The sequence below is a fragment of the Hemiscyllium ocellatum genome, unplaced genomic scaffold (assembly GCF_020745735.1).
Source record: "Hemiscyllium ocellatum isolate sHemOce1 unplaced genomic scaffold, sHemOce1.pat.X.cur. scaffold_2903_pat_ctg1, whole genome shotgun sequence".
Lineage (NCBI taxonomy): Eukaryota > Metazoa > Chordata > Chondrichthyes > Orectolobiformes > Hemiscylliidae > Hemiscyllium > Hemiscyllium ocellatum.
This window is the reverse complement of record NW_026868242.1, coordinates 16,128-37,470: the sequence shown is the minus strand read 5'-3', so window position 1 is coordinate 37,470 and position 21,343 is coordinate 16,128. Positions and strand designations below refer to the sequence as shown.

The window sequence follows — 21,343 nt, the reverse complement described above, 5'->3', positions numbered from 1 at the left end:
ACGCAACAGTAAATCAAAGATCCATCTCAATGCTTTTCACAATAAGTACCTCCCCCAGTCCCTCACTAATAAATCAATGGTCCATTTAAACAAACTGGGAATTGCATTCCACAGTCTGCAGACAGCTTCCCCAAAACCAATGACTAATGTTTTATCATCTGCAAATTTGATATCCGACACCAATTCCACATCAGTGATAGATACACCAGACAAACAGGTGACTAATACTGAAGCCTGGGGTAAAATCAAAGATATGCGAAACTTCATCAAATGGGGCATACCAAACGCAAAATGGCAACACTGCTTTCTCCCCACTGAAGGTGCAACACTGCTCAGATTCTCCGGCAATTTCTGTTCAGTTTCTGAACCTTGAGGAACTCAACTATTTCAAAACACATGCAGTATTCTTCTTATCATCAGGTTGGTCTACATCACAAACACTTCCTTCTTCTTTATCCTTTAAAGCAAATCAGTCAAGTTCATCCGACACTATCTTCCCTTAACAATTCCATGATGACTATCTTGGATGATGACGTGGAGGAGCCGGTGTTGGACTGGAGTGGACAATGTTAAAAACCACATAACACCAGCGTATAGTCCAACAGCTTTATTTGGAAGCAATAGCTGCTCCTTCATCAGGTAACAATGTGTGATTTCTTTTCAGCTTCATCTTGGATTGAACTTTCACTCACCGTGTGGTTATTTCTATCATCTCTCAGAGTTTTACCGAGTCATTTGCTCATTAATGGAAATATAAAAGCAGCTGGTCTCCACTCCTCCTATTTCTGACCTGCACCGTCCAACACAAGGGCAACAATTATTGTCTGTTTTCTTATTCTCTCTGATCTGGGAACTTCATTGTTGCACAAGTTAGTGACCGCTACTGACCACAAGTGGGAATTGCAACCAACCCGCAGAAATACTCAAGAGTCTGTCAGGGTGAATGAAGTCAGCAAACAGATTCTGTCTGTGCACGACACAATCAGATTGGTGTACATTTCGATTCAAAAATAAAATAACCGACCTGATATCATAAGTAATGCTGTGCCCATAAACAATGGACTGCCCAGACAGTTTTCACTTGATATTAGGCTGTATTTCACAAAAACACTGGGAGTAATGTTGAAAGGAGGGAAATCTAGAAATAAAATGAAAAACTCAGGATTTCTGTCAAGACGCCAGTTTATTTGAAACGGGTATCGCCCTGACTCCTTAATCTTCTAGGGTCCCTCCTCAATTTCAAAGTGGTGGGAAACCGCACTGCAGAGGTTTGGCGCCGTTCGTGTGGCTGACTCAAGCTTCTGTGCTTATTGAAGTGTTTCATTTCCACTGTGGAAAGTGGTCTTTTTGGTGTTGAGCGGTTTAAAGGCCGCCGCATGCGATGGCCGGGAATCGAACCCGGGTCAACTGCTTGGAAGGCAGCTACGCTCACCACTATACAACCACCGCAACTGGGACGCGCTCTCCACACATCAGCTAATGTGCAATTCGACCAATAGTTCTTCACTCGAAATTTCAGTCTTCTTGCAAATTTTACGCTGAAATATTGCAATTCACCAGTAATAAAAGACTGACTTTTACTCGTTCCATACTTCTCATTATACCTTTTCATTCACACTTTCTCATGCACACAAACCAGCATTTATCATCATCTCAGATAAATCCACAGCTAAAATATCAACAAAATCTCACCGCAACCCGGGATCTGTCACACAATCAAAACTTGTCAACTTCTCACAAACGCTTTTGCCCCAAACATCCATTCTCCTGCTCCTCGGATGCTGTCTGACCTGCTCTGCTTTTCCACCACCACTCTCATCTCCACCAGTGGCAGTAGCCACTTTCGCCTTTCTCTTCATACACTTTTCCCACCAACTTTGCTTTTTCTTTCTGATTTACCGCATCTGTACTACTTTCCGCTTTTAACATTTCTGAAGGGTTTTCCACAAACAAAAAGGCAAAAAGAAGGAACTCTTAGACTGAGTACATGCTGCAGTAATTCTGGAGAAGAGGAAACTCCTGGTAACAGTTCACGAAGCAGAAATCTCTCGAGAAATCTGTATTAATCCGCACTTCCATTCTCTTGATCGATTTGTAGTTTTCTCTGTTACATTGTAGAAGAGGGGGAGTGTGGAGTCGCAGCTGGGAGGGAGAGAAACCAGGCTGATTTTCAAAGTTTTACGATCAGAGTGTCATACAGCATGGAAACAGATCCTTAGGTCCAGCCAGTTTATGCTGACCATGTCCCCAAATACAACCGTAACCACCTGCATGCAATTGAACATTTCCCATTTGCTAGCATTTGGTCATATCTCTCTAAACCTTTCCTATTCGTGAACTTATCCAAGCGTCTTTTCAACGTTGTAACTGTACCTGCGTCCACCACTTTCTCTGACAGCTTTCCCCCCGACTTCGGTTTTGGTTTCTGATTTACAGCATCCGCAATTCTTTCGGGTTTTAAAACTTGGGAAGTCTTTTTGGAAACCAAAACGGCACCAAAAACAGGAACTGTTGGACAGACTGAGCAGATGCTGCAGTAATTGTGCAGAGTCGGAAAACCCTCTCGAGAAATGTGCACTAATGCACAGTTGGATTCCGTTGATCGATTTGCAGTTTCTTCTTTTGCTTTGTAGAAGAGGGGGAGGGTGGAGTCGCCGCTGGGAAGGAGAGAAACCAGGCTCATTTCCAATATTTTAGAGTCAGAGTGTTATACAGCATGGAAACAGATCCTTTGGTCTCACCAGATCACACTGACCATGTTCCCAAACTCAACTTGAACCACCCGCATGTGCTTGAACATTTCCCATTTGCCAGTATTTCGTCATATCCCTCCAGACCTTTCCAACTCATGATTCGAAGGTGCCGGTGTTGGACTGTGGTGGACAACGTTAAAAATCACACTACACCGGGGTATAGTCCAGCAGGTTTCTTTGGAAGTATAACCTTTCCAAACGCTGTCTCTTCATCAGGTGGTTGTGGAGATGAACTATTAGACACAGAATTTATAGCAACAGGATTGCAGGTATCATGGAATGTAATATTAAATATATTTAGATTAAGTCTCTCATCTTTTAGAATGACCATGTTAGTTTCAGTTCTTTCATATGTAAATCCCAGAACTTTTTTAGAAGTTATCTTCTCAAGATATCTTTAACAATAGGTGCCACCTCAGCTCAGATAATGCATTGAAGGTGTGAGGTTAAAGTTTGTCTGGGTCCCAGTGTACAGATTCTTGCATGGATTTATGCAGTTTTTGACCAAAATAAAATATAATTCTGTAAGTACAAATTCACCCCACAAACTTATAGGTGTGTGCGTGCTGGGGAGACCGAGTGTGTGTGTGCAGTGAGAGGTGTGAGTGTCTGTCAGAGAGTGTGTGTGGGTGTATGTGTCTGAGTGTATGGTGTATCAGACTGTGAGAGGGCGCATGCGTGAGTGTGACTGTGGGGAATGTGTGTTTGAGCTTATGAGAGAGAGCTTGCATATGAGAGAGAGCTTGCATATGAGAGAGGGCCTGCATGAGTATGGAGTGTGTGTGCGTGTGTGTGTGTGTGTGTGTGTGTGTGTGTGAGAGAGAGAGAGAGAGAGAGAGAGAGAGAGAGAGAGTGTAAAGTGCAGTGGGGTCACCTGTAGTGTGACATGAACTCAAGGTTCCTGTTGAGGTCAGCCCCATGGCTACCGAACTTAACCATCAGCTTCTGCTTGGTCACTTTGCGTTGTTGCCTGCGCCAAAGTCCGCCTTGAAGGATGGTCACCCAAATGACCAAGGCTGAATGTCCCAGACTGCTGAAGAGTACTCCGAATGGGAAGGAATCAGTCTGGCCATTCCCAATGTTTTAAATGATCAATAACCATCAGAGCCCTCATCAGAACATAAGTGCGGAACATCTTGGTGCATGGAATCATCAACCTTTCCCTTTCAGATAGATCGATCCAGCTCATAACAACCAGCTGTTCGAAAACAAAACACATCTCCTGTAACAATGTTTACTACTATCAAATATCGCAATTCCATTTTCTGATTTTTCTCATTCTTTCTTGGTAATGTAAACACTTTGTTTTTCATTATGCAAATGTATTTCACTGTGAACTCCTTTATCAATTAGAGGATCATAATTCTGTTTTTCGATATTTCCAGTATTTTTGTTTACCAGTGGAAGCACATTGTTCCTTATTACGGAAATTGATTTCACTTTCAACTCCTTTGTCCAATCACCATTTCATTGTTTAGGTGAACAAATCAACTTCTTATCACTGACTCTTCGCATCAGTGAAGTATTTTTTGTTGTTTGTGGTTTGTGGACAGACCATAACATATAGGAGCAGCTCACTGAGTCTGCTTTGCCATTCAATCATGGCTGATGTGAGACACAAAGCTCACTCACTGCAATAATTTCAGTCCGAGACAAGATCTGAATCAGTAGTGCCCTTTATTTCACACTTGCAAGTGGGTGTGATGTCCACAAGGCAGGGACAAAACACACTGAATTCAACAAATACTCGATATTTATATAATTTGGTTCCTACATATTTTTTCTTATTTCATTGCTTCCCCCCTGTTTACATCCTCCACTCCCTAAGACCGGTACCCATTACTCCTGTTTATCTCGTGTCTTATCCGGTCTTGTCTGTGAAAAAACATGCTCATTCCTGTTCTCAAGGCCATTTGACCTCTTCCTGCTGTGGGCACATCCTGGCCTTACCATTAATTACTCCCTCCATCTGTGCCGCCCCTCTCAGCATCTTATCACTAAGACTCATTTAATTGGGGTTTGTTCCTGTGTTTCTGTAAAAGTGGGAAACAGATGTTTATACCTATTGTTTATACAGGCATATTGAGTTTAACTGTCTGTCTTCACAGCATCTTATCACGAAGCCCCTTTAATTGGGGTTACCATTGTTGTGTAGTCCCTTTTCTTTCTTGCATACATTTTTAGCTAACACAAAAAAAAACAATTATGCATTTCCTCCACATAACTCCCATTCTTGTTGACTCAGCTCCTGGCTAAAACAATTACACACTGATGTGCGTTCAGTTATTTTTTATATAATGTATTAGAATTGCAGAAGCAACATTAATTTACCATATCCCACAGCTGATATGGTTTTTAACCCCATTCTCCTGCCTTCTCTCCATAATCCTCAATCCCCTTACCAATCAAGGTCTTACCTATCTGAGTATTACATACCCTTAATGATTTGGCCTCCATAGCCCTCTGCAGCAGTGAATTCCTCAGATTTACCACCCTCTGGTTGAAGAAATTCCTCATTGTTTCATTTCTAAGAGTCGTTCCCTTCACTCTGAGGCTGGGCCCCCCAGGTCCTAGTCAACAGTGGAAAGGTCTGCTTCACATCCACTCTGTCTAGGCCTCTCAGTATTCAGTAAGTTTCAATGAAATCTTCTCTCATCCTTCTAACCTCCAATCAGTATAGATTCAAAGTTCTCAATCACTTATTTTTATTTCACCTGCAAACTAGCAACAGTGCCCTCAATCCCTTCATCCAGATCATTAATGTATAACATGAACAGTTGTTGTCCCTAAACTGACACATGCGAAATTCAACTAGTAACCAACTGCCACCTGAAAAAGACCCCTATCCCACTCTCTGCCTTCTGCCTCAATGTTGCTGGCAGTATCAGCACTTTTTGCCCATTGTTAATTCTTTTTCAGAATGTGATGCTGAGTCACTAGCTGAGGTGCTGTCGTCCACCTTGTAATATGTCTTGTCTGTGGCATTGTTTTGGTAATTCGGCTCTGCATCTTTTCTAGTTCCTGAAGTGTGAGACCTACAATTAGATGCAGTGTGTTTGTCAGGTCTAAACCAATAATTTGAAAAGATTAACTATACTGTCCTCATTAAAGAATTGTCTCAACATATCCTGTTTTCTTTTAAAATCTGTGAATGCAATTCTTCAAGACTCTCTGTTCCTGAACCACTGCTCAAATTGTATCACAAACTGGCATTTTAAATGTGAAGGGTTCAGCTGCAAATCTGGAATCTATCATTAAATAAGCGTTGGTTAAAGCATATTTAGATGTGATAATGAGGTGGCATTTTAGACCATCCAGGTTCGTTGGGAAGTTTCTTTGTCGATCTCCTGTGTGATGCATTCCCACCTGTGCCTTGAACAGAGTCTGTGAATTCTGACTATTCCTCAATGGATATCAAAGTGTTCTCATACAGGATGATAGAATCATGCTGTACTGAAGAGGCCCTTTGGCCCATCAAGTCTGTACTTTCCAAAAATACAGTATTACTTACACCAATCCTACATTACAGCACTAGGCCCACAGCTTTGAATATTATGATGTCTGAATGCTCATCAAAGTGCTTTAAAAAACATTTTGAGGTTTTCCATCTCAAAGACTCTCCCCCGACAGTGAGATCCAGAGCCCCAACTTCCTTTGGTTGAACATGTTTTCGGCAAATCCCCTCTTAAACCTCCTGCCTTTCACTTTAAAGTTATATCTCCTTGTTATTGACCCTTCATCTGAAGTGAACAGCTGCTATCTATGCCCTTCAAAATATTTTATACCTCTTTGAATACGCCCCTCTCTGCTCCGAAGAAAACAAGCTGAGCTTATCCAATCTCTCTTCATTGCTGAAATACTCCATCCCAGAACCATCCTGGCGAATCTCCTCTGCAGCCCCTCCAGTGCAATCACATCATCCTTATAATTGCAGTGATGATATAGAAGCAGGATAGAAGATGAAAGCCTGACTAACAGGAAGCAGAGACTCAGAATAAACAGTTCCATTTCAAACTGGTAACTAGTGGAATGCCACAGGGATCAATGCTGTGATCTCAAATATTTACAAATTGCATTAAACTACTGGATTCGGTTGAGCAAATGGGAAGAAAAAGTATAATGTGGCCACAGCATAGTGGTATCTTATTGACAGGAATAATAGAAAGCAGTGGAAGGAGACAGACTGCAGAATTCAGCAGGAGAGGGATCTGGCTGTTGTTGTACATGAATCACAGAAAAAGTAGCATACATGTGCATTAAGTAATTAAGTACTCAAATGTAATATTGACCTTTAATGTTAGGGGTGAAGCCCTCCCACCGGCTGTGGCCCGATCAGTCAATGTTCTATCTTGGTAACTCAACGTGGAGATTCTGTGCCCTCCCCTTCACTGTTTGATCATGCTGCATTGCCCTTTGAGAAGGGCACTGCTTGTGACTGGCCACTCAGGTGTTTCCTTTCTTCCTGGTGGTGGAATTTAAATAAAGTACAGACTAGTTGTTTTCACTGTGACCAACACCTGCACACACACGACATGGGTGCTGGGGAAAAATAAGCACAATCGCTGTCAGGTGATAGTGTTGGGGAAAAAAACAGAATTGTCAGAGGTTGTGTTCACTCTGACAGTGGCAAAAAAAAGGGGGTGATATATAAATGCAGGGTGGTCTTAAGACGGGAACCATCAAAACCATTTGAGAAACATTTAGAGATTAAATATAGAAAGCTATGGGTCAAGTACTGGAAAATGGGATTAGGAATAGACGGATATTAGGTAACTGGCACAAATGTGATTGGGCAATGGTCACTTTTCTGTGCTGTAAAAAGAAATTCCATGACTCCATCTCCCACTTTCTAACTATGAAGTCAATCTCTTTGTCCTTCTCTCTCTCTATCTCTCTCTCTCTAGGTTCCGCCTCCATTCTCTGGATTACACTGAATTCTCAACTAAAGGAACTGTGGACCTTGGAAATCAGAAGAAAAGTAAGAAATTGCTGGAAAGTATCATCATGCCCATGCAGTGATCCTTCTTCTGAACTTTTTCCATGAACACACCCACTTCCCTTATTCCAACCTCAAACCAATCCCTGCCCCATTCCCACTCATCCCACACGGACTCCGGACCACCTTTAAACCAGCAGTGTTCAGACCCGAACAGGACAAACGGTACAGACTACAGATTCAAAAACACCAGTAACAGCTCTCCTTCAAGATCCTCCGCTCCACGCTCGCAGCAATGCGCCGGCACCTAACCTCTCTACAGTCAGCCCTGCCTCAGCTGAGGGCCACACTCTCTCAGAATTGCAAAGGACCCACTCTGTACTACATCCTCAGGAGAATTCATATTCTCAACAAACAGTATTTCAATTCCATTTCAAACATCAAAAACTGTAAGTACAACAAACTTATATCTACCCACCTCCATAACCAGTGCTCCTCAAACATTCCAGCAGATTCCCCGGCCTCAGAAATGACTCAGACGCCATTAACCATCCAGCTGATGCAGCTACCACCCGCACGCTGATTGATGATGTCACTTCCGCCCTCATCATGGCCACTCCCACAATCACTTCCGCCCCTCACAATTCCTCATGCATCACACGTGACACTACTTATGCCCCCACCAGCGCCACTCACCTGCATTCTGCTGACACGCCCCCCACGGATCCCACTGTCACTATCCCCACCCACCAGAACCCTGAGGGGAACACTACCCCCGCTCATGACTCCACCCCCATCCCCCCACAATCACACCCACTCCAGTTACAGGTTCCGCCCCCACTCCCAGCTCCACACCCACACCAGATCCCAGCTCCCAGCCCTGCTGAGTTTTCACTATCCCCACAAACCTCCCCCTCACTGAGGATGAACGATCAGTCCTCAGCAAAGGACTCCCCTCCGTCCACGCATCAATGAATTTAATCCACGCCATGACGTCGAAAATTCTTCTGTCGCCTTTGCCTCCGAGCTTACTTTCACAAACAGGATTCCCGACCACCTTTCGAGGACCCCTTCGCCCACCTCCAACATACTGCATCCACCTGGACACCCCGCGCTGGCCTATTCCCTGTCCTCGACCTCCTCATTTCCAACTGCCGCCCGGACATTAACCGCCTCAACCTGTCTACCCCCCTCCCCTACTCCAACCTCTCACCCTCACAACGCGCAGCCCTCCAATCCCTCTGCTCCAATCCCAACCTCACTATCAAGCCAGTGGATAAAGGGTAGTCTGGGACACTGACCTCTACACCGCTGAAGCCAAATGCCAACTCGAGGACACCTCTTCCTACTGCCCCCTCGACAATGACCCAACCCCCCATCACCAAACCATCATCTCCCAGACCATACAGCACCTCATCAACTCAGGAGGTCTGCCACCCACAGCTTCCAAACTCATAGTCCAGGAACCCCGCACTGCCCAGTTCTAACTCCTTCCCAAGATCCACAAGCCTGACCACCCTGGCCGACCCATTGTCTCAGCATGCTCCTGCTCCACTGAACTCATCTCTACCTACCTCGACACTGTCCTATATTCCCTCGTCCAGGAACTCCCCACATACATTCGAGACACCAACCATGCCCTCCACCTCCTCTAAGACTTCCGTTTCCCCAGCCCCCAATGCCTCATCTTCACCATGGATATCCAATCCCTCTACACCTCCATCCGCCATGACCACAGCCTCCAAGCCCTCCGAATTTTCCTCTCCAGATGTTCCCAACAGTACCCTTCCACCACTCTCATTCGTTTGGCCGAACTGGTCCTCACCCTTAACAATTTCTCCTTCGAATCCTCCCACTTCCTCCAGACCAAAGGCGTAGCCCTGGGTACACGTATGGGCCCCAGTTATGCCTGTCTCTTTGTTGGCTACATAGAACAGTTGATCTTCCGTAATTACACCAGCACCACTCCCCACCTCTTCCTCCGCTACATTGATGACTGCATTAGCGCCACCTCGTGCTCCCGCAAGGAGGTTGAGCAATTCGTCAACTTCACCAACACATTCCACCCTGACCTTAAATTTACCTGGACCATCTCCGACACCTCCCTCCCCTTCCTGGACCTCTCCATCTGCATTAATGACGACCGACTTGACACTGACATTTTTTACAAACCCACCGACTGGAATGTGTTGGTTTTTCACCAACCGTAACAAGGACAGAACGCCCCGGTGCTCACCTTCCACCCTACAAACCTTCGCATAAACCAAATAATCTGCTGACGTTTCTGCCACCTCCAACCAGACCCCACCACCAGGGATATATTTCCCTCCCCACCCCTTTCCGCCTTCCGCAAAGACCGGTCCCTCCGTGACTACCTGGTAAGGTCCACGCCTCCCTACAACCCACCCTCCCCTCCTGGCACTTGCCCCTGCCACCGCAGGAACCTTCTACCTCACCTCTATCCAAGGCCCTAAAGGAGCCTTCCACATCCATCAAAGTTCTTCCTGCACATCCACTAATATCATTTATTGTATCCGTTGTTCCCGATGCGGTCTCCGATACATTGGGGAGACTGGGCGTCTCCTACCAGAGCGCTTTAGGGAACATCTCCGGGACACCCGCACCAATCAACCACACCGGCCCGTGGCCCAACATTTCAACTCTTCCTGCCACTCTGCCGAGGACATGGAAGTCCTGGGCCTCCTTCACCGCCGCTCCCTCGCCACCAGATGCCTGGAGGAAGAATGCCTCATCTTCCGCCTCGAAACACTTCAAACTCAGGCATCAATGTGGACTTCAACAGTTTCCTCATTTCCCCTTCCCCCACCTCACCCTAGTTCGAAACTTCCAGCTCAGCACTGTCCCCATGATTGTCCAGGCTTGTCCAACCTGCCTACCTCCTTTTCCACCTATCCACTCCACCGTCTCCTCCCTGACCTATCACCTTCATTCCCCCCCTCCCGCCCATCCATTGTACTCTATGCTACTTTCTCCCCACCCCCACACGCCTCTGGCTTATCTCTCCACGCTTCAGGCTCTCTGCCTTTATTCCTGATGAAGGACTTTTGCCTGAAACGTCGATTTCGCTGCACTTTAGATACTGCCTGAACTGCTGTGCTCTTCCAGCACCACTAATCCATTCCAACAAAGCTGACCAATCGGATCATAAGAACTTCAGTAGACTGGTCCTCTCCAGCCTCCCATTGGCTAGAACCGGAAAAATGACAGCCTCGCGATCGAATCGGACAGACCAGGATCTAAGCCCCGCCCCATAACAATGTAGCCGTTTCATGCACCCGGAAGCTGGTGTTGGCTGCAGTCGGAGGGAAGTTGCTGGTTGGTTTGTGAAGACGGTGAGAAATGGGATTGGTGTTCTTTCTGCTAGTGGAAGATTATAGTGAGGATATGTAGTCATACTGTAGTGTTACTACAAGCACAGATTGTTCCGGGAAGTCCAACTGCAGTTTCCACATGGGGGGGAAAAATATAGAAACTCCCGTCTTGAGGAGCATGGAGCTCCTATCACTGAGCAGGCAGTGTGTGACCCAGGGAGAATGGAGATAGAGAGATCAGAGAGTGTGCAGCTCCCAGCAAAGGGACAATTAAGCAGCTACTTTTAAATTGTAACCTCCCTATTTTGTTCTATAAATCTACAATAGTAAGTGGAGTTGGTTCATCTTGATTCCATGTTTTTATTGAGATCTGTAATGAGCTGCCAGAGGAAGTGGTGGAGGCTGGTACAATGAAAAACATTTAAAAGTAATCTGGATGGGTATATGAATAGAAAGGATTTAGAGGGATATAGGTCAAATGCTGGCAAATGGGACCAGATTAATCTGGTCAGCATGGACGAGTTTGATAGAAAGGGTCTGTTTCCGTGGCTATAAATCTCTATGACTCTACGACCTGGCGAAGGTGTGAGATCAGACGTTATGTGACCCTGTGCGGTGGGTGGGAAGTTGGAGCCAGTGAGACCAGACGCACTTAGATGGCAGCAGAGGGAGGTGGGGGGTTGGAGCCAGTGAGATTAGATACTGTGTGACCTGGGAAGCCAATCTCCATCAGATGCCTCATGTGCAGTTTAATGTCTGTCATTGCTGCTGCTAAAGTTGTGCTGATGCAGTATACTGGCATTGCCTCACACTATATAAAAAAAAGGAGAGGACTTACACGGCAAATGGTAGGGCCCTGGGGATTGCTGACAAGCAGAGACCTTGACGTGCACGTACTATACAAAACGCTGGTGCGGCGGTACTTGGAATATTGTGTACAGTTCTGGTCGCCCCATTACAGGAAGGATGTGGAAGCATTGGAAAGGGTGCAGAGGAGATTTACCAGGATGTTGCCTGGTTTGGAGGGATGCTCTTATGAGTAAAGGCTGAGAGACTTGGGTCAGTTCTCATTGGAAAGAAGAAAGCTAAGAGAGGATTTGGTAGAGGCATACAAGATGATCAGAAGATTTGATGGGGTAGATAGTGAAAGTCGTTTTCCTAGGATGATGACACCAGTTTGTACGAGGGGGCATAGCAACAAATTGAGGGGCTTAAGACTGATGTCAGAGACAGGTTCTTTACTCAGAGAGTGATAAGGGTGTGGAATGCCCTGCCTGCCAATGGCTTTTGCCCGAAATGTCGCTTTTACTACTCCACGGATGCCGCCTGAAGTGCTGTGCTTTTCCAGTCCCACTAATCCAGAATGTAGTTAGCTCAGCCACATTAGAGTGATTTAAACAATCCTTGGATAAGCGCATGGATAATGATGGAGTTGAAAATCACACAACACCAGGTCATAGTCCAACAGGTGTAACTGGAAGCACATTAGCTTTCCAATTAAACCTGTTGGATTATGACCTGGTGTTGTGTGATTTTTAACTTTGGACACTCCAGTCCAACACCAGCATCTCCAAATAATGGATAATGATGGGATAGTGTAGGAGGATGGGCTTAACTTAGTTCACAGATCAGCACAACATCGAGGGCTGAAGGGCCTGTTCTGCGTTGTATTGTTCTATGTTCTAAGTTCGTTGAAAATGGAAGACAGAGTGCTGAAGGAAGTGTTTGGAACACTTGCCTTAATTGGTCAGGAGCAAAGCCATGTGTGGACTACTGCCTATAATTTAGGTCGCCCTGCTAGAGGAAGAATGTTATTAACTTGGAAGAGTGCAAAAAAGACTTACTGGGATGTTACAAAGATGAGAATATTTGAGTTATAACAACAGGCTGGTTAGGCTGTGATTTCTTTTCCTGGGGTGCAAGGGGTGACCTTATAGAGGTTTATCAAATCATGAAGGGGATGGCTAAGGTTAATAGCAAAGGTCTTTACCCCAGGTTGGGGGTTTCCAAACCTAGAGGGCATAGGTTTAAAAGGGACCTGAGAGGCAACTTTTTCACACAGGATACTGTATGTAGAGGTGGGTACAATTATAACATTTAAAAGACATTTGGACAAGGACATGGTTGGGAAAGGTTTACAAAGATATGGACCAAATGCTGGCAAATTGTAAATGTACAGTTCCCAAGCTAACAGCAATTGTATTGACACAGAGGAAGGTTTAATGGGCAATTTAATGTATTCAAAAACACTCCAATTTTTTTGTTCCAGGGTATTATTATTTGGGAAGGTGTAACACCACCATGGCTAAAGGTTTGAACAGGAGAGAAAATTTGGTATCTTCAAGAGTGGAAATGGATACAGGTACTTGCATAGAATTTTTGACCTGGAAAAAAGCTTCTGATCTCAAACAAGAACTTTACATCGGAAATGGGAACAGGCTAAGGGCTGAGCAGAATGAGGAGAAAGTGATCACGTAGAATAGGCTTGTCCATTTGGGGACCCAGCAGCCAAAATGAGGCTTAGCAGGGTGTTTTATTCATGTTTTATCAACCTGCTTGAAAATCCTACAACACACCTTCTGGGGTGACATTCAAACATGGGCCTTGTGACCCAGAAGCAGAGACACTGCCCCCTGTGCCACTAGAGCCCAGGACTAAATTATTTTGACTGCCTCCTGTTTCATTACATGCTGTGCTACTTTCAAATAATGTCTAACCAACTCACCCATGCTATTTAATCGCTCCCTAAAATTTTACACATAATCCAAATATCTGGTCTCTGAACTCAGACTCACCAATTTCTCCTTAATTAATTATCAACTCATGCCCGAAAAGTAATTCAAATAAACTGAATTTACTTGATTCATTAGGTGCATACTTAATTACACAGAGTACAAATGGAATTCCTTTATCCCAATCCTCTGGAGGACCTTGACTATAACCCCTGAACATGGTCTTTAAATTTTGATGCCACCATTCAATGCTTCCTGCAATTCTGGATGGTATGCAGTGGATTTGAATTGTTTTAGAACTACTATTGTTGAATATTTCCTTGAATATCTTTGATGTAAAATTTTACCTTAATCTGATTGTATCTCTGTGGGTAGTCTGTATTTGATTAAAAAAAATTGAGTAGCCCTTCTACAATCTTTTTAGCCATGATACTGTGGCCTCTGGAATTTTAGTAGATACGTCAATTATGGTTAACAAGTATTGATTTTCACTTTTTGTTTAAGGTAGGGGTCCTACACAATCAATTAAAACTCTTGTAAAAGGCTCTTCAAATGCTGCAATGGGTGTTAAAAGTGTTGATTTTATCACTGCCTGAGATTACCCAATTGCCTGAAATGTATGATGTGTCTGGCAAATGCAAGCACATCCTTGTGCAGTCCAGACCAAAATAAAAGTTTGCATTTTGAACTGAGTTTTTCTTACTCCCAAATGACCTCCTGCTGGTAATTCATTGCTACCTGCAACATTTCCTTTCCATACGATCTGATGAACTTCTGCCCATTTTTCATCTGCTCTCACTCTCTTCAAAATGACATCTTGGTGAGGAAATGAACAAGGAGCAGGAGAATCGACGTTTCAGGCATGAGCCCTGCTTCAGGAATAAAGTGGTTGGTTCGGGCTCACGCCCGAAATGTCGATTCTCCTGCTCCTTGGATGCTGCCTGACCTGCTGTGCTTTTCCAGCACCACATTTTCAGCTCTGATCTCCAGCAGCTGCAGTCCTCACTTTCTCCTCTGAGGAAATGAACAGTCTGGGATACACTCAGATTCTTCTTCTATATTGATTTTGGATACAGCTGCTTTAGTTTTTCATCTTTCCACTGGAACTCAGCTAATTTTTCTGACCTAAAAATATCCAATTCATTCGCCACCTGTTCTTGTTTTTCCCCTGCCATCCCCCCACCCCCCCCCCCCAACTATTTGATCAAACATAGTTTCTGATAATTGAACTTATCTCTTTTCTTTGATTTCTCCTCCTGTAGCTTTGTGACCTTTCCCCAGAGAAACAAAAACCTGGACATACTTCCTGTAAAACCTAGTTGCCTGATTTTCCAATAGCTTTTCAACCACAGTAGGCATCACTCTCCCAGCCTGCCCCTTGATGCACCTATGTCATCACCAAAGATAAATTGTATTTCTGGAACTGAGAATCTCTCTATTACCCCTACCACTTCGACACTATTTTTCACCAGATCCTGCACCCCCACTTTATATCATGGAACACTGCTCTTCTCACCATGAATTCCACATACTGCCACCTTCTCTAGCAATACTCTTTCTGAAGTATTTATCACATCTCTCATCAAAGATCAACTTGCTCCTGTATCTCTTAAAATCTTAATTTCTTTACATACTCCTCTGGCACATTGGAGTAAACTTTATCCATGCCAGTAAATTCTTTAGAGATCTGGCACATTCTTCTCAACCAACCCCTGACCAGGCTGTACATTCTTTTGCAGCATTTTAGCTTCCACTGTGCTTTCCTTTACCACTTCAACAAAACTCGCTGGCTTATTCTGTTTCCTCTCTGCATTCTCAGTGCTTTTTCTAAACTATCAACACTACAACTTCAATGAAAACACCTGAGATTTTTTACTTCAGTTTCCCCTCATGGTACGTTTTCACCCTGTGATAAAGTATCTTCAACGTGATCCCCCTTTACCTCACTACCTGAAAACTTCTCTTTTCCCCAATTTCTATCCCTCAAAGATTGAAATTGATATTAGAAACCAACTTTGATTTATGAACTAACTCATAGGCATTTCTGTTCCTAATCTTGAAGTCTGAATTCTTTGCTCTTCCACATTTGAACTCCTCCAAACTAATCATCAAAGAGCATCATACCTTGATCTATTTCAATGCCTTTATCGATCTATCGAAATTACTTTGCTTCACATTTTCAAACCCAATGTGTGTTTGACCAGGGTCCGTCCTTAGCACTGAAACATTGTCCCTTGGCAAAGTTTGTGCGAAGATTTGTAGCTCGGGTGCTTGTTGCAGTGGTTCTGTTCGCCGATCTGGAAGTTTATGTTGCAAACGTTTCGTCCCCTGGCTAGGAGACATCATCAGTGCTCTGGAGCCTCCTGCGAAGCGCTTCTTTGATGTTTCTTCCGGCATTTATAGTGGTCTGTCCTTGCCGATTCCGGGTGTCAGTTTCAGCTGTCCGCTGTAGTGATTGGTATATTGGGTCCAGGTCGATGTGTCTGTTGATGGAGTTTGTGGATGAATGCCATGCCTCTAGGAATTCCCTGGCTGTTCTCTGTCTGGCTTGCCCTATGATAGTAGTGTTTTCCCAGTCGAATTCATGTTGCTTGTTGTCTGAGTGTGTGGGTCTAGGGAGAGCTGGTCGTGTCGTTTCGTGGCTAGTTGGTGTTCATGTATGCGGATTGTTAGCTGTCTTCCTGTTTGTCCTATATAGTGTTTTGTGCAGTCCTTGCATGGTATTTTTAAACTACATTAGTTTTGCTTATGTTGGGTATTGGCTCCTTTGTTCTAGTAAGTTGTTGTCTGAGCGTGGCTGTTGGTTGTGTGCCGTTATGAGTCCTAGGGGTCGCAGTAGTCTGGCTGTCAGTTCTGAAGCGCTCCTGATGTATGGTAGTGTGGCTAGTCCTTTTGGTTGTGGCATGTCCTCGTTCCGTGGTCTATTTCTTAGGCATCTGTGATAAAGTTGCGCGGGTATCTGTTTTTGGCGAATACCTTGTATAGATGTTCCTCTTCCTCTTTTCGCAGTTCTTGGCGCGCAATTTCTTGTTTGTATTTGCGCAGGGAAACAGCCAAGCAGAACGGACTCAGGATGATCCAGGTAATGATCACAGACGCTCACAACCGACTGCACAAATGCAAACAAGAAATTGCGCGCCAAAAGTCGTTAATTTCAAAGACCGCTAATCATGAATGGACCCGGGCCATAGAAGAGGCTGTCACTATAGGACAGAACAGGACAACACATCACAAAAAAAACGGCATTAAAAGAAAAACTGGCCAAACTAACACACAAAAAAGAGGACACTACAACACACACCTGGGTTAAAAACTTCTCCCACAAACAGCTCACAGACATGGAAAGAACTAAACTGACCAAGGGACTCAACTACAACCACAGGGACGCCAAGACAGCAGACTTCCTAGCAGCACTAGAATGCACACTCAGGAACAATGGACTGACTGAAGAGACACAACAAACAGTGAGACAAACGGTCGTACCTATGATGATAAGAAAAAGACAAACACATAACCTCAACACCAAGGAGAGGGAAGCACTGAAAGCACTAAGAAATGATAAGAACAGAATCATACTACCAGCAGATAAAGGCAGAATGACTGTCATCCTAGATAAATCAGACTACATCAAAAAAGCACAACACCGACTAGCAGACACCAACACCTACAAAATGAAGGATTCGGACCCCACACCACAACTCACCAATAGAATAAATAACACTCTAAGGACTCTACAAAAAAACGGACAGATAACAAAAGCGGACCTACGAAGAATGAAACCGGAAAGCAACAACACCCCCAGATTCTATGGACTACCCAAAGTACACAAACCAGACATCCCACTCAGACCCATAGTATCACTACCAGGGACACCAGCATACAAACTGGCCAAAGAACTACAACAGAAACTGAAACACCTGGTCAGCGGATCCAAACACTCCATACAATCAACACAGGAATTCTTGGACGCCATCAGGAATACACACACAGACAAAGAAGAAACCATGATCTCATTCGACGTGACAGCACTGTTCACTTCGATTGACAAAACCCTAGCCAGAGAAACAATAGCCAACCTACTGGACATACATAACAGAAACCAGGAGGCGGAACCTATCAACAAAGACGGCATACTTAAACTACTGGACTTATGCCTCACTACACACTTTACATTCAACAATCAGATATACGAACAAATCAACGGAACACCCATGGGATCACCAATCTCGGGACTCATAGCAGAGGCAGTTATGCAAAGGTTGGAACAAACAGCCCTGCCACAAATTCAACCCAAACTCTGGGTCAGATATGTCGATGACACTTTCGTAATCATCAAAAACACGGAAATAGAAAAAACACACCGGATCATCAACGCCACACTCACAGGAATCTGATTCACGAGAGAAGTAGAAAAGGATAGCCAACTCCCATTCCTAGACGTGATAGTACAGAGAACACCGAACGGAGAATTCACCACAAGGGTACACAGGAAAACAACACACACAGACCAAGTCCTAAACTATGAAAGTAACCACCCCAACACACACAAACGAAGCTGCATCAGGACACTGTTCAAAAGAGCTACAACACACTGCAGTACACCAGAACTGCGAAAAGAGGAAGAGGAACATCTATACAAGGTATTCGCCAAAAACGGATACCGCCCTGACTCCTTAATCTTCTAGGTTCCCTCCTCAATTTCAAAGTGGTGGGAAACCGCACTGCAGAGGTTTGGCGCCGTTCGTGTGGCTGACTCAAGCTTCTGTGCATATCGAAGTGTTTCATTCCCACTGCGGAAAGTGGTCTTTTTGGTGTTGAGCGGTTTAAAAGCCGCTGCATGCGATGGCCGGGAATCGAACCAGGGTCAACTGCTTGGAAGGCAGCTATGCTCACCACTATATCACCATCGCAACTGGGACAGGTCCTCCACACATCAGCTAATGTGCAATTCCACCAATAGTTCTTCATTCGAAATTTCAGTCTTCTTGCAAATTTTACGCTGAAATATTGCAATTCACCACTAATAAAGACTGACTTTTACTCGTTCCATACTTCTCATTATACCTTTTCATTCACACTTTCTCATGCACACAAACCAGCATTTATCATCATCTCAGATAAATCCACAGCTAAAATATCAACAAAACCTCACCGCAACCCGGGATCTGTCACACAATCAAAACTTGTCAACTTCTCACAAACGCTTTTGCCCCAAACATCCATTCTCCTGCTCCTCGGATGCTGTCTGACCTGCTCTGCTTTTCCACCACCACTCTCATCTCCACCAGTGGCAGTATCCACTTTCGCCTTTCTCTTCATACACTTTTCCCACCAACTTTGCTTTTTCTTTCTGATTTACCGCATCTGTACTACTTTCCGCTTTTAACATTTCTGAAGGGTTTTCCACAAACAAAAAGGCAAAAGAAGGAACTGTTAGACTGAGTACATGCTGCAGTAATTCTGGAGAAGAGGAAACTCCTGGTAACAGTTCACGAAGCAGAAATCTCTCGAGAAATCTGTATTAATCCGCACTTCCATTCTCTTGATCGATTTGTAGTTTTCTCTGTTACATTGTAGAAGAGGGGGAGGGTGGAGTCGCAGCTGGGAGGGAGAGAAACCAGGCTGATTTTCAAAGTTTTAGAATCAGAGTGTCATACAGCATGGAAACAGATCCTTAGGTCCAGCCAGTTTATGCTGACCATTTCCCCAAACACAACTGTAACCACCTGCATGCAATTGACATTTCCCATTTGCTAGCATTTGGTCATATCTCTCTAAACCTTTCCTATTCGTGAACTTATCCAAGCGTCTTTTCAACGTTGTAACTGTACCTGCGTCCACCACTTTCTCTGACAGTTCATTGCACGCACCAAGCACTCGATGTGTAAAAAAATTGTCCCTCATTTCCTTTTAAATCCATAATCCCCCTGTCCACGCAACAGTAAATCAAAGATCCATCTCAATGCTTTTCACATAAGTACCTCCCCCAGTCCCTCACTAATAAATCAATGGTCCATTTAAACAAACTGGGAATTGCATTCCACAGTCTGCAGACAGCTTCCCCAAAACCAATGACTCATGTTTTATCATCTGCAAATTTGATATCCGACACCAATTCCACATCAGTGATAGATACACCAGACAAACAGGTGACTAATACTGAAGCCTGGGGAAAAATCAAAGAATTGCGAAACTTCATCAATGGGGACATACCAAACCCAAAATGGCAACACTGCTTTCTCCCCACTGAAGGTGCAACACTGCTCAGATTCTCCGGCAATTTCTGTTCAGTTTCTGAACCTTGAGGAACTCAACTATTTCAAAACACATGCAGTATTCTTCTTATCATCAGGTTGGTCTACATCACAAACACTTCCTTCTTCTTTATCCTTTAAAGCAAATCAGTCAAGTTCATCCGACACTACCTTCCCTTAACAATTCCATGATGACTATCTTGGATGATGACGTGGAGGAGCCGGTGTTGGACTGTAGTGGACAATGTTAAAAACCACATAACACCAGCGTATAGTCCAACAGCTTTATTTGGAAGCAATAGCTGCTCCTTCATCAGGTAACAATGTGTGATTCCTTTTCAGCTTCATCTTGGATTGAAATTTCACTCACCGTGTGGTTATTTCTATCATCTCTCAGAGTTTTACCGAGTCATTTGCTCATTAATGGAAATATAAAAGCAGCTGGTCTCCACTCCTCCTATTTCTGACCTGCACCGTCCAACACAAGGGCAACAATTATTGTCTGTTTTCTTATTCTCTCTGATCTGGGAACTTCATGGTTGCACAAGTTAGTGACCGCTACTGACCGCAAGTGGGAATTGCAACCAACCCGCAGAAATACTCAAGAGTCTGTCAGGGTGAATGAAGTCAGCAAACAGATTCTGTCTGTGCACGACACAATCCAATTGGTGTACATTTCGATTTCAAAATAAAATAACCGATCTGATATAATAAGTAATGCTGTGCCCATAAACAATGGACTGCCCAGACAGTTTTCACTTGATATTAGGCTGTATTTCACAAAAACACTGCGAGTAATGTTGAAAGGAGGGAAATCTAGAAATAAAATGAAAAACCAGGATTTCTGTCAAGACGCCAGTTTATTTGAAACGGGTATCGCCCTGACTCCTTAATCTTCTAGGGTCCCTCCTCAATTTCAAAGTGGTGGGAAACCGCACTGCAGAGGTTTGGCGCCGTTCGTGTGGCTGACTCAAGCTTCTGTGCATATCGAAGTGTTTCATTCCCACTGCGGAAAGTGGTCTTTTTGGTGTTGAGCGGTTTAAAAGCCGCTGCATGCGATGGCCGGGAATCGAACCCGGGTCAACTGCTTGGAAGGCAGCTATGCTCACCACTATACCACCATCGCAAATGGGGCATGTTCTCCACACATCAGCTAATGTGCAATTCCACCAATAGTTCTTCATTCGAAATTTCAGTCTTCTTGCAAATTTTACGCTGAAATATTGCAATTCACCACTAATAAAAGACTGACTTTTACTCGTTCCATACTTCTCATTATACCTTTTCATTCACACTTTCTCATGCACACAAACCAGCATTTATCATCATCTCAGAT

At 44.2% G+C, this 21,343-nt stretch overlaps 3 non-coding genes across 3 annotated transcripts; all 3 read right to left on the bottom strand.

Annotated features, from left to right (window-relative positions):
• Positions 1-1,377: 1,377 nt before the first annotated feature.
• Positions 1,378-1,449, bottom strand: trnag-ucc (transfer RNA glycine (anticodon UCC)). The gene has a single exon. It is a non-coding gene; the product is annotated as a tRNA-Gly (tRNA).
• A 17,142-nt stretch (positions 1,450-18,591) lies between these two features.
• On the bottom strand, positions 18,592-18,663 carry trnag-ucc (transfer RNA glycine (anticodon UCC)). The gene has a single exon. It is a non-coding gene; the product is annotated as a tRNA-Gly (tRNA).
• Positions 18,664-21,061: 2,398 nt separating this feature from the next.
• trnag-ucc (transfer RNA glycine (anticodon UCC)) lies at positions 21,062-21,133 on the bottom strand. The gene has a single exon. It is a non-coding gene; the product is annotated as a tRNA-Gly (tRNA).
• Between the last annotated feature and the right edge of the window lie 210 nt (positions 21,134-21,343).